The sequence below is a fragment of the Cryptomeria japonica genome, chromosome 6, assembly GCF_030272615.1.
Source record: "Cryptomeria japonica chromosome 6, Sugi_1.0, whole genome shotgun sequence".
NCBI classification, from domain to species: Eukaryota; Viridiplantae; Streptophyta; class Pinopsida; order Cupressales; family Cupressaceae; genus Cryptomeria; species Cryptomeria japonica.
In genome coordinates this window covers 83,707,933-83,723,145 of record NC_081410.1, presented here as the reverse complement: position 1 = coordinate 83,723,145, position 15,213 = coordinate 83,707,933, and positions in this window count along the sequence as shown.

Below are 15,213 nucleotides of genomic sequence, written 5' to 3'. Positions count from 1 at the left end.
TTTGATTTGTCATTGATGTCAACACTTATCAACACTTATCCTTCTAGAGATCTTTAATTATGTTCACCGACAAGTTTAGTGACTTATGCACAATCACCAGTATCTGGTTCACTGACAAGATATATTGTTCACCGACACTAACGATGACTTCTTATCATCTAAAGATCACTTGGTTATGTCGAAGACATGGTTTGGACACTTGGTTTTGGAAATTTGGTTATTGGTCTAATCGGGTTAACATATTTGTTGTTATCAACAAATGGGTCTAGGTTATGGACTGACAAGCGCTATCTATTCCAGATCAGCATGACATGTCATGGAGATGGTTTAATCAATTAATATTGTTGTTGAGCCAACATGATGCATCACATCTTGACTTACTTGTAATATATTTTATTATAGTATTCTTAGTAAGCCAACCTACACATTTGGTCTTAGGTTCTGGTATATATGCAGGAGCTTAATTGTCAGATTGATATAAGAGATGAGATAAGGTATTATAAGGTTGTGATATTCGGTATATGCAAATATAAGCAGAGCTACTCACATAGACATCATTTGAAGATTCAAGGAAGGTTTGAAGGAGACAATTAGAGCTTAACCAGTACTGAATCTAGCATTGGAGATGCTACTTTGAGCAGTACATTATCATTGGATTTAATCATTCAATTGTAGTCAGTGTGACTCTCATTTTGTGATTGAGCAGTGAGCTCTAAGAAGCTAGCCTATCTGCATCTGCAGACCCCATTTGTATAGACATACTATCTACAGTAGTATCATTTGATTTTGGGTAAGGTTTCCCACCATAGTTTTTCCCCTTACAGGGTTTCCACGTACAAATCTCAGTGTTATGTGTTGTGGACATTGTTTCTCTTTCTATTTCATGCATTAAGTTTCACCGGTACTGTTATTAATTGTTAATCTTACCAACACTAAGTTTAGTTTACTGGTATTAAGTATCAAGTTTGGTTAAAGTATATTTGGGTTGAAATTAATAGACAACTGATTCAGCCCCCCCCCCCTCTCAGTTTCCTCTAAGTCCTAACAATAGGTTTCGCACATGATTTCTCCAGTGAACTCGCTGTCCTTTATGAGATTTGGAAGTCTAAATTTTGAAAAAAATTAAGGTTCCATCAAGATGAATACGATTTATTTAAGTGTGGTGATGAGGTGTGTAGTATAAATGTATGATGCGAGGATAATCAATTAGGTTTGGTGAAGAGTAGAGAAGAAAAGTTATGTTGAAATGATATGCAAGTTCTACTGAAACTATAGTAGAGATATGAGATATAGTGCTGGCAGTTATGGTCTAAGTTGTGGGTGTGTTGATGTTGGTCACTTGATGCAAAGTTCAAGGACAACTTTATGATCAGGAGATCCTTCTTTTCATATAGTTTTGATATCTTTCCCTGAGTGCAATTAGCTTTAGGCTTTGCAAGTCCTTCTTTTTATCTTGCCCCATGAGCACTTATCCTTAGAGTGTAAGTCCAAAGCAATGAGCTCTTTTCTTGGTAATTTAATATTTATAGTGGATATATTTTGTGGGTAGGTTCTCACAATGGTTTTTCTTTGTTTGGGTTTTCAACTTATAAATATTGGTGTTCATGTGTTGGTTATGTGTTGTTTGTTAATTGTTTATGTGTCACATTAATTCTTTGTATGGACTAATTCACCCCTCATCTCAGTCTTGCCTTGGGTTCAACAAATGGTATCATAGAAGGTTCCTCTTGAGTAGTCTTAACTACTTGAGGTGGATTTGGCATGGTGCTAGATGTGCATTAAAAGGTTCCAATCTTTGATGCTATAGTTTTTTTGTATTGGAAAGAGAGAATGGAGTTGAATTTGGAGACATTTTACAATACAATTTTGGAAATCATTCAGATTGGATATACGTCTCCACAAGGTGGTGCTCAAACTCCAAATGAGATAAAGTTGAAGGAGGCTAATGCAAAGGCTAGAGCTATAATCCTTAGTTGTATAAGTGATTTAGTGTTCAGAAGGGTGAAAGGATTGAAATAAGCTAAAGATGTGTGGAACAAGTTATGTTTGCATATGAAGGAGATCAAAAGAAAAATTAGGCTATGCTGATGAATTTGAAGCATAAGTATGAGTATCTGAAAATGGTTGAAGATGAAAGTGTTGAAAACTATATTCATAGAGTGACTAATTTTCTAATGGCATTAGAGCTGTAAGTGGACATTTGGAGGAATGTCATGTTGTGCATAAGATCTTGCTGACTTTGCCTAAATCCTACAAGCCACAAAGATGTGTTATATAAGAGAACAATGATTTGAGTAAGTAAACCAATGATCAACTTATTGGTTAATGTAGAAGCCTTTTAGATATAAGAAATAGAGAAAGAGAAATGAGAAAAAATAAAGTGACATTTAATGTTTCAAGGCACGATGATCCAGAATGTAGTGGAGATCTAAAGGAAATTGAAGTAGGCACTAGAAAATACAAAGCTAAATTACCTCTGAAATATTTTTCTTGTGGTAGAATTGGACATTATGATTTTAATTGTACTTAGAAAGAAGACTACACCAAACTAGATGATGATGAGAAGAAGGAAAAGTTTAGGAGATGCAATTTTAACAAAAGGGAGAAAAAGGGCTTGTGTTGTGTTAAAGAACACATGTCTAAAAATGAAAGTGATGATGAAAAATCCTTGTTTCCAGCAATTGAAGATAAGAAAAATTCTATGAATAAATTGAAATAAAAGATAACAATTATGATTGCAATGCATGCTAAGATAGAACTTAATACATGGATTATAGACTCCAGATGTTCAAATCATATGATGGAGGATCATTGAAGTTTGTTGGAGAAGATGGTTCATCTATTCTAGATATTGGGAGTGTATCTATAGATGATAAGTATAAAACTACTGATTTTTATTATATTGAAAGATTGAGACATAGTTTTCTAAGTGTTAGTCAGATGTGTAGAAAAGGATATGAAGTTTTGTTTGGTAGCACCAGATGTGTTATTAGAAAGGAGAAGGCTGGTAAAAGAGTTGCAAAAGGAGTTAGAATAGGTGGAAATGTATACTACATTGAGGATAGAAAGGAGAGTAAATGTTTTCTAGTGCAGAAGATTGTGATTGTTCCAGTAGTTCTTGAGAAGATAAGTGATCCAAAACAGAGCAAAGAGAAGGAATCAAATGAAGAAGAAGAAGAAGATTTAGCAAAAGTTCCTACCAAGTATATTCAGAAGCATCATTCAAAAAATAAGATAATTGGAGAGTTCAAAACAAAAGGTGTTCAGACAAGAAGGAAGAGTGTAGAAGCTCAAGAACAAACAAATTACTATTTTTTATTAATTACTGAGTCGAAGACTTATGAGGAAGCAAGTAAATATGAAATTTGGGTAAATACAATAGAAGAAGAACTAAATTATATTCAAAGAACAAGACTTGGGAGTTGGTACATAAACTAATGGACAAGAATGTAATAGGAACTAAGTGGGTATTCAGAAATAAGCTGAATGAGAAAAGAAAAGTTACAAGGAATAAAGTGAGACTAGTATGTAAAGGATATTCTCAAGTAGAAGCTATAGAATTTAAAGAATTTTTTTTTGTGATACAAAGGATGGAAGCTATATGCATGTTTCTTTTATTTTCTACCTATGAGAACTTTAGAGTTTATGAGTATTGGTTATTGTTGAGAAGTTTCCTGGAATAATGTTTTGTCATTGATGTCAACATATTCTTCTGTGTGTTCCAATGTTGCAGTTAGATTATATGAGTTGGTTTGGTCAGTGTGTTGTAAATGAGCTATTGCGGTTTAATGGGTTTTGAAATGCTTATCTATAGTTGATTTAGAAGAAATTTTAGTGGTTTGCATGTTGATTTGATTGAGTTGTGAGGTTCAATATTGTGGTTGTTATTCGGTTGTTCATGTTATTCGATATTTTGGTTTGTGCTCTGCATTATTTCAGAATTGCAATATCTTTGTGTGTGGTTCTGGTAGAGTGTTTGGGATGTTCAGGTGTGTCCTTAGTCCTTATGGTTCTTGATTTAGAGGTCCACAAGCAAAGCTTTCAGGTTGTTAGTCAGTTGACTTGATGTTCTTGAGCTCCGCTAAAGAGATGATAATGATTCTAGTAATCCAAGTTGCTACAGTTATTTTGGTACAATTCATGTTGCTTGTGAATGTTTCTAGATTGTGTTATATCCATGTTGTTGGTTTGCATTGATTGTTGTGCATACTATTGATCATTTTCTTGATCCAGTTGTGTTCTTCATGTTATGTGATATTTATGGAGTTATAGAATTTTGCAGATGATCAAGGCATGATTCTTCAAGGTGCTTCAAATTTGCAGTGTTGATTTGGGTCCAAACTATGTCTTAGCTAACATTGTTTGTGTTCACATAATTTGTTGTAGCATGTGGGGTTATTATTTTATAATTTGCATTGAGGGTTTAGAAGACCTTGAAATATAGGTTGACAATTTTGTATATATAGATATAATATTCATTTGAGAGATGTATCTCCATGTGTGAATATTATCTTAATCACTCAATGGGAGAGGAGTTGTGAAGTGCAAAAGGGTGTGCAGAAGTGTTTATGCAAAGTTTGAATTAATGTGCTTAACCAAAACTATAATCAGGCATTAGGAGATGTTATTTTCTTAGTTCATGTAATCCAGATTGTTGTCCAAAACTTTGTAAGATAGTGAGTCTTCTCTAGGGTTGTAGCCCTTTGTAATTTGAGTAGTGAGCTCTAGGCAGTGAGCTTGAATATTGTTAGATAGTTCAAATAATTGGAAGACAACTGAGAGGGGTGGGGGGGTGAATCAGTTGTCACAGATTACCAGAACCATTAGAAATTAAAAATTTAATACTATAACCCAAAACATTAATACCAGAATAGAAGTTAAACCAATTAAGAATGAACAATAATCACATAATAAATACCATCCACATGACATCAAAATTTATACTTGAAAAAATCAGTAAAGGGAAAAACCATAGTGGGAAGCCTACCCACAGCCAGATAATACTTTTTCAGTAAGGGACCTACACTTCTAGGAGGGCCAATAGCCTAGAGCACACTCCTCATCACAAAAGGAGCCTCACTGACTACATAGAAATCCAGACTACAATCCGAACAAGTGTTTGAACTGCAAAGATAGCATCACCTATGCCTGAGTATAGTTTTGGTTAAGCTCAATACTGAAGGACTAAATCCTCTTACATAAACTCAATTCGATCTCTAATGATTGACCAAATCCTCTACCTGAATGATATTATATTATTCACATATTACATCTCCTAACCATAACCATTTCCCATACCATGATAATCTACAATGAGATCTTACATCTATATATACAAACCCTCGATTATAAACAATCAAGTCAGCCACTAGACAATAAACCAATTACATAATTACAAAACATGTTAGCCTTAGACCAAACAAATAATATCCAACAAATAAGGCATCTCAAAAATACATCGAGAGCTCCAATCCACATGTTACATTAAAGTCAGTCCATAACCTAGATCAACTGGGACACAATATAGGTCCACACACTAAAGCAATGATCTCCATCTGCCAAGTCTCAAAAATGATCACCATTAGCATCCAAAAACTCCACCAAAAGATGCATGAAAACCACTTATGAAATTTATCAAAGATCTTCATCAAAAGCTTTGCTGATGAAACCCTCGTTGGAACCAGAAGTCAAGCTTCTAATCAAACAGGATAGCATCCGATCACTAGACCAAAACCAACTTACTGAATATGAGCATGATTATCATGAATAAGCCAATTACATAACTAAATCATACTAGAGCCTATCGGATCATGCCAAATTTAAACCAACTAGAAATCACTCAACCTACCAGAACTAGAAGGGTGCCGGTAAAGCATCCATAGCTAGTGTTGGCATCAATGAAAAAACATCAATGCAAAATATAGTCAATTCCACCAAATGGCCAACAAATGTATGTGCATTCCACATTGTAATATTTCACTTACTCCTAACAGGTTATTCTCTCATTGTGGATAGGTTCCCATCATGGCTTTTCCCTTGACTGGGTTTTCCACATCAAAAATCTTAGTTTTATCTGTTATATTTATGTCATTTTTATTTATTCTTTAACTATTAATTATTAGATCTGTATTTAACTTTGAGTTGTACTAATTTTTTGTGCAAATTGATTCACCCCCCCTCTCAGTTTGTGCATTGTTCCCAACAATTGGTATCAGAGAGATCCTTCAAAAGAAGCTTGGCCACTCGAGGAGATCCGAGATGGAAACCTTTTATTTTAAGAAGGATAGTTTGAGATTTGATGGAATGAACTATACTCTATGGAAGAACCAAATGGAATATCATTTGAGATGCATCAGTGAAGACTACTGGAAGATTACTAAGAATGTGTATACATTATTCCTCAGAATGGTCCTACCACTCTAGATGAAATTAAGAAAGATAAATTCAATATTAGAGTGAAGGAAGCATTGTTGAGTGTCTTCATAGGTTTTGATATGACAAATGTGATGGATTTGTAGATTTCTCATGAGATGTGGAAGAAGTTAGAGACTTTGTATGAAGTTGATAGTCATGTTAACATTGCTAAGTTATGGGTCTTGAAGGGAAAGCATGAAATGTTGAAGATGGGTGAAGATGAGAACATCACCTCCTTTATGTAGAGGGTGAACAAGCTTGTATTGAATATCAGATGTGTCAGTGGAGTACTAGAAGAATCTGATATTGTGGCTAAAGTGCTAAGATCCTTGCCTCCTTCTTATAAACACAAAGTTGTTTCTATTGAAGAGATCTAAATTGTGACAAATGTGACCAGAGACACGCTAATTGGGATATTTTTGGCTTTTGAGTTAAGAGAATTTGGTGAAGTCCCTCTTAAATTTGAATTTACATTCAAAGCTATTGTATCTGAGAAGCAGAAATTGTTGGCATTTGATGATTTGGTGATGCTCTGGTGAAGATTGGTTGTCTTTGATGATTACAGATGCTTACGAGTTGTCATTGATGGTAACTCAACCTATTGATTTTATCTGGTATGAATTCATGGTTATCCGATAATCTAGAGTATGTTTTTTGAGATCAGTTTTGCTTGGTGAAGCTCTATGTACAAGTTTGAGAGCACTTTTCATTTTCAAAGAAGTGGATTTTTGTTTTCATGATCAAAATGGATTGGTTAAGTATCTGAAGCCTATTATCATGCAAATCTACCCTCTAGTGTTAATTCTATCACCTTTTTGAAGATTCGGTATCTGGTTGAGTAGCAAAGTAGAGTATTCTTCATGTTTGATGATGTAGTGTGTGCCCGAATTGTTTAAGTTAATTCTGGTGGTCAGAATTATGTTTGGGAGTTATGTGAGACCTATAGGAAGTGTGTGATAATGTGTTTTGGGTGTGGTACATATTCTTTGAAAATATTGGAGCCGACTTGTAACTACACGTTTCATGTTATGTGTTATGCAATTTTTGGAAGCAGAGCTATAGGAGATTAATCTTTCTGATCCGGACATATATATAAGACCGATTGAAATGATTCATTAAGTGTGTGGTGATAAGATATAACATTTTGGAGTGAACATAGTTCACATGCACATTTTGATCTTGGTTGATTCGGTGAGCAGTAGCACAAATGAACAAAGAAGTTTAGCAGAATAGTGCAGCAGATCATTTTGTGCCTAACTGGAACTGATATTTGGCATAGTCAGATGCTCTTTTCTATTTCTTCACTTATTGTAATCAGTTTGTATTCTCTTATAAGGCAGTGAGCCTTCCTCTGGGGTTGTAGCCTTGTTTTGTAACTTGAGTAGTGAACTCTAGGCAGTGTGTCTGAATGTAAGTGCATTCCCCTCATGTAATATTGTTTTTCTACTGGCCATAGTGGAATAATATTGTGGGTTAAAATCCCATCATGGTTTTTCCCATTTGGGTTTTCCACATAAAAATCTGGGTGTTATGATTTTGTGGTTGATCATCTTGTATTTCTGTATTTTACTTTCTTGCATATGCTTCTAGTGGTTAGAGATTAAGTCATAAAATTTATTTGCCAGTAGATCACAAATTTACCCCCCTCTTAGTGATCCTTGACTCCAATAGTTGGTATCAAAGCCTAGTTCCTCTAAGGAAGCCTAACCACTTGAGGAAGGTCTAGGAGATTGAATCAATAGATTCTGATTTTTAGAGAGAACTTTGTGTTGCACTTGAGGACCTTGATGCAGCAATAAATGAGATAAGCTCCTTAAAGAGAAACCTAAATGCAGATGAAGACTTCATTAATGAATTGAAAGATAGGGTCAACAGTTCAAGAGACAAGAGGAAAGAGTTGATGGATAAGTTAAAGGAGAAAGAAGATCAAAGCATGGAAAATTAGGACAAAGCTGATGAATGTGACAAGCTTGCTAGAGAGAATGTTGTATTAAAGATTGAGATGCAATCCATTGTGATGAAACTGACTAGGGAGATTGAAGATTGGAAGAAAAATGAAGAAAATTTGACTCAATCATTGAAGGATAGAGAAGATGAATCCTTTAGGATTACCTATGAGAATGATCAGTTGAATCTTGAATTGACACAATTAAGGAACAATGGTCAAGAACTTGAGAGACATATTGTTTCCCTACGAGATGAACATACTACTAAAAATGAATATAAAGACAAATTCAATGCTAGCTCAGCAAGGCTTGATGAGATGCTGGAAAGTCAGAGACATGGAAAGGATATGCAAGGACTTGGATTGGAGAAGGGAGAATCCTCTGATTTGGACAAGGCAATGCAAAACCTAATCACAAGAAGATAAATAATCCTTTAGTAAGACAACCTAATGCTCATTAATTCAATGGTAGATGTTTTACTTGCAATAAATTTGGTCATATGGTGAATCAATGCAGAAGTAGGATGAATAATATGAACACTGGTCCTACCTTTACTAGTCAATGTTTCATATGCAATAATTTTGGTCACAAGTCAAATATGTGTAGAGTAGTAATGAATAATTTTCAAAATGAGAGATGTTATGCTTGTGAGATGTTTGGACATATCTCTAACTAGTGCAAGATGAGACCAAATCAGATGAATTTCAGAGAAATGTTATTTGCTATACATGCAACAAAGCTAGACACATTGCAAAGTATTGAAAAAGAAAGAATAATGATCCGATAAGTAGAGGTAAATTAGATGAGAAAGGAAAAGTGAATGTAGAAGAGATCAGAGAAGATCATGAGAAGATGTGGGGTAGAAAAGATGAATCAAAGATAGACAATGGATTTGCACATGAATCTAGCGTAGGATCTTCATCCAGTAACTAAGACTTTTTGGTCTTAGGGGGATCTTTTCATGCAGATTCATAGAACCCCCACTTCGGAGATCTGTAACTAATTTCAAAAGGTTGTAGAAAGTTTAAATCATATATGCAAGTGATATCTGAAAGATTGGATGAAGATTTGAGGCTTCGGTAAGTGATTTCATGAATATCATGGTAACTGGTTGTAGCATTTATTACAACATAGAATTAGGTTTTTAGAGTTTAAAATGGGAATTTCAAAGATCTATTTTTCACAACATGACCAAGAGAATAGAGAAGTACAATGAAGTAAAGTGATTTGGTGATCTAAACCAAGCTAACAATGATCATAAGGTGAATTCTTCCACTCGGTTGTGAATTAAGGTATTTATCTATTTTATGAAGTTATTAGTTTTAAACCCTAGATTCAAATGGCATCAATATCTAGAATTTCTACCTCATTAGTTTTTGAGATTAAGGATAGAGCCAAACCTATTTTCAAGAGAAATCCTTTCATGTTTGTTGAATATGATCTGGAAGGAGCATATTATTCGGTACCCTACAATGTCCTTCACAATGAGGATATTAGGGCTTACATCCATTGTGACCATGAGAAACTTGCAACACTGATATGTTGACCTTGTATAACAAACACTTGGTGGATAGCTTGGGTAACCTCAAACTAGAATTTAAGGTTCTTCAGGATAGGGGTTTTTCATAGTTTGTCTATTTTTGCATTGTTCGATGAAGCAAAGTGGATCCAATATATCCTTAATCGAGTCCATGATGAATTAATATGGCTTGATAGGCCTCACAAGATCACTAGCAACTGATTCAAGTTCTGACATGCCTCAATGAAATTGGTGAAGTACCTGGCTTAAGAAAGGTATAAAATAATAGAGTGATAGCCACTACTAGTTCCAAGTTCAACAATAGAGAAATGACTATCAATGATATTTTGGAGCATGATGTGAGGTTTGCATCGATGGTGATTGGTTACAAAGTCCATCAATCAAGTAGAGAGAACTTTGTCTCTAGAACTTCCATATATACAGCATATCAGATGCTCAAGAATGACATGAGGTATGATCTATGTATAGTCCTCCTGAATGAGGTGATGAGAAATTTGAAGAAAATTAAGCTACACAAAAAGAACACCTTTAAGTATGGATCACTTCTTATTTTCTTGGCCTTATATTTATTGAATGAGATACCCAGTGTAAAGGGAAAGGTCCAATGGGCCTATGATAGATTGGTGGCAATGGAAATCAAAGAGGGATTATGGGGAATATGAGATACCAAAATAAGAATATTCACATATGGGGGATATTTCAAATCTTTTTAGGCCTCCATGAAGAGTGGAGAAAAAATCCCTAAGGAGATTATGGAGAAGTATGAGAAAACTATTTGCTTCATGGTTGATAAAGATCAATGTCAAATGGAAGTGGTTGAGCCTAAGACACTCTAGATCATGCCCATGGGGTATGAAGTTGACTATATCATGCTTGAGGAATATGCTCAACACCTATTGAGACAATCGATAGAATCAAAAGAAGAGAGATTTGGTACTTTCAAGGAGAAGGACTTAACCTTACATCAGAAGTCCTCCAAACTAGCCTAGAAGAGGAAGATCAAAAAAGGAATTAGAGGCAGTGGAAAAAAAGATTGGACTGACAAAGGAAGTTGTGTAGAGGGCAAGAGATCAAAACATTCTAAGGGAGGAGGATGTAATCAAACCTCAATCGATAGACCCTTCTATTCAAACCCAAAGCTAAACCTAGTAAGTTTGCACCTATCTCTAGAGTAAATAAACCAGTTCCTCCACCTAAACCCAAGCCTGTAGTATCAACTAGTGGAGTTGAGAAGAGGGAAAAGGAAATACCTTCTAGGAAGTATACTGGAGCTAAGGAAGAAATAGAGGCAGATGAAGAAGTTCAGAAAGTCAAGAAGACTGCAACCTATGCTCGTATAGTCCAAAAGCCATTCGGTGATTCTTCTCCTTCTAGGAAGACAAATATTTAAGGTGAGCCATTCGGGAAGACCAAGGGAACTAGGAAGAAAAAATATGAATCCTTGGAATCTGGTAAGGTTGATATTATTCCTCCAAAATCCTTAGATGAAATAAAGGAAGAAATCATTAAGGATGGAAATTTGAAAAATCTTACTATATATTAAGAGAATGGGGATGATAATGAGAGGAGAGAGTTAGAGGAAGAAGTTGTTCATTATATGAATAATTTTAGTAGAGCCTTAATTGAGTTATCATCCGAGTTGCCTAAGGAATTGTATGATATTTTGGACATCCAGAGAAATAATGCCTACTGGAAAGATGAGGAAATGCAAGAGTATGTTTTGGTTAACTCTTGTTTGGATATTTCTAGAGAAGAAATCAGTAAATTACTAAAGTTGGCCAAAGAAAAGTTCAAAAGTAAGAAAAGGGTCGATCAAATAAAGATTGGTAAAATTGATGAAGTTTCTAGTGAGACTAAGTAGATTATGAGAGAATTTTTGCTTGAGAAAAAGTATGGGGTAAATCAACCTTAGGCTAGCACCCACCCAATAGATGACATTCCTAAAGATACTTCCACTCTGAAAGTACATGCAGAGGTCTTTGGTGGACAGATGGACCAACCATCTATTGAGCAGGTTGAGCAAGAAGCAATATAAGATGCAAATCCAGTTGCAGATGTCTCTGATGATGCTACTCAGGACCTTCTTGAGATTGAGGTAATTGCAGAAATGATAGCAGAGGAGATTTCCAATGTTGAAAAAAGTGTAAGTGCAAAGGTTGAGAAGGAGAAGAGTAATGAGAAATCAGAGAAACCTCCAGTAACCATGTCTGCGGAAGTTGTCACTGTCAAAGGTAAAGAAATTGATGGAGAGGATGACTTTTCTTATGGTTCATTTGATTTGAGAACTCTTTCCCCTCTTCAAGCATTTAGAATTTCCACCCAAGATCAAATTAAAGAAAATGAAGATCTATTGAAATCTCAGTCAGAAGAAAAGGAAGTTATTACTGTTGTTACAAAGGTTTTGGAGAAATTTTTATCTAGTTTTTGTTAGGATTCTGGTACTTGTCCCTCGAGAAAGCTTAAAAAATTGTTGAATGTTGTTATTAAATTTTTTGTATCATTAGAAAAGGCTACAGCCGAATCTGTATAGAATAGGTTTAATGAGATAAGATTGCAAGATAATTTGAAAGAAGTAGAGAGGGATAACATGCCTAAAGTTTGCAATGAAGGATGTAAAACAGGCACTAGATGAAGGCGGGAAAATTTTCAAATCATGTCTATTTTTTCCTAAATTCACTATAGACATTGATAGATAAATAAGAGAACTTGACCATAAGTTAGCTAGTATAGAACATTCTTTCGCACCTCAATTAGTTTTCCCAAGTACCCTTGAAGCACAAATTTTAGATTACACTGCTAAAATAAAGGGTTTGAATCATGACAAGCATAGAATTTTGAGTAGAGTTGGTGAACGAAGGAGTTTGATAACTTCATGGATGGATACCTTATTGGGAGCACAACAGGATTCAATTAGTGCATTAACTAAACCGGTACCATATGATCTTTCAAGTGTTGAGATTCATGCATTTGTGTATAGTTTAATAAATGTCTTTGATTGTTTCCTAAGAGGATGGAATGATTGTTTAAAATCCTTAAAGGTGACTTACTCAAACATCTTTAAGTTTATGTAAATAAGCACATTCATTCATTCTTTTGTTCATAAGTGTTTGTGGATTCCCACCCTTTGCCATTGATGTCAAAGGGGGATATTGTTGGCAATTGACACTCATCTAGTGGATACGGTTGCTTGATTATTGGTTTAAGGGTTGTCATTGATGGAAAATCTTCATGGAATTCTATCTAGTAGCTATAGATCTTAATAACTAGAAGTGGATGTGAACCAGTAACCAGTTAACCAATATTTTAGGTTGAGCAGAGTAGTTTTGGTCCAGAAGATTTTCGGTGATTATGGTGTTATGAATCATGCATGGGATGATAGGTTCAACATAGAGATATCATTTTATCATCTTTTTGGTGATCTTCTTTCATTTTTGGTGATCTGGTTAGAGTCAACTCAATTCAATACATTAAACTATAGGCTAACTTGATAATTGTCTATTTGGTGATTGTAGATATAGAAGACTAGTGCAGTAGATCTATTTGGTGTGTGATATGATAGTATGCAAGTGAGTGGTGATCGAGTATCCCTTTTAGCGCATTTGCACGTGTGCATTCTTGATCAGGTAGTTGACTAAGACAAAAAACATAGTAGAGTTACAGATGTGGTATAGTCAGAGTTTTGTCACTTAATGGAAACTCATCCAGGCATTGTTAGATGCTATTTTGGAGTTCTTTCATTGTAAATCATAATTGTAGATGATTTGTAAGGCAGTGAGCCTTTCGAGGTTGTAGCCCTTATTGTAATTGAGTTGTAAGCTCTAGGTAGTGTGCCTGACTGCTAGTGCATTCCTCTTCATGTAATATTCTTTTTCTATTTTCCATAGAATAATATTGTGGGTTCAAATCCCATTGTTGTTTTTCCCTTTTGGGTTTCCATGTGAAAATATTGGTGTTATTATCTTGTGGTTGATTATTTTATGTTTTTGCATTTCAGTTTCATGCTTATGCTTCTGGTGGATTAAGATTAACTTAGAAAATTTAATTTCTGGTAGAACACTAATTCAACCCCTACTCTTAGTGTTCTTTGATTCCAACAATTGGTATAAGAGCCTAGTTCCCTTGAGGAAGTCTAATTGCTTGAGGAAGGTTTGGGAGATTGAATCAATGGATTTTGGTTTTCAGAAATAGCTTTGTGTGGCACTTGAGAATCTTGATGCAACAAGAAATGAGATAAGCTCCTTAAAGAGAAAACTGAATGCAACTGAATATTCATTAATGATTTGAAAGATCGGGTCAACACTTCAAGATAAAAGAGGAAAGAACTGATGGACACGCTGAAGGAGAAAGAAGATCAATATATGGAGAATCGGATAAATTTGACAAGCTTGAGAGAGAGAATGTTTCCTTGAAGAATAAGATGCAATCCATTGTGATGAAGATGACTAAGGAGATTGAAGATTGGAAGAAGAATGAAGAGAATTTGACTCAATCATTGAAGGATAGAGTAGATGAATTCTTTAGGATTACCTATGAGAATGATCAGTTGAAGCTTGAGTTAAGACAATCAAAGAATAATGGTCAAGAACTTGAAAGACAGATTGTTGTCATAAGAGATGAACTTGCTATTGCGAATGAATACAAAGATAAATTCAATGCTAGCTTAGCAAGGCTTGATGAGATGCTAGAAAGTTAGAGACATGGAAAGGACATGCGAGGACTTAGATTTGATAAAGGTGAATCCTCTGAATCTAGGCAAGGTAATGCAAAACCTAATCATAAGAAAAGAAAGAATACTCTGATGAGATATCCTAATACTCATTAATTCAATCATAGATGTTTTACTTGTAATAAATTTGGATGAATAATGGAATGAATAATATGAACAATGGTCCTACCTTTACCAGTCAGTGTTTCATATGCAATAATTTTGGTCACAAGTCAAACATGTGCAGAGCAGTAATGAACAATTTTAAATAAGAGATGCTATGCTTGTGGGATGTTTAGACATATCTCTAAGCAATGCTAGATGAGACCAAATTAGATGAACTTTAGACCTATACAAAATGTTGTTTGTCATGCATGCAATAAAACTGGCCACATTGCAAAGTACTGCGGAAGCAAGAATAATGCTCTAGTAAACAAAGACAAATCAGATAAGAAAGGCAAGACAAAAGTAGAGGAGATCAGAGACAAGAATGAGAAGATGTGGGTTAGAAAAGGTGAATTCAAGGTAAACAATGGATCTGCACCTAAATCCGACATAGTATCTTCATCTGCTAACTAAGGCATTTAGCCTTACATGGTGGCATCTTC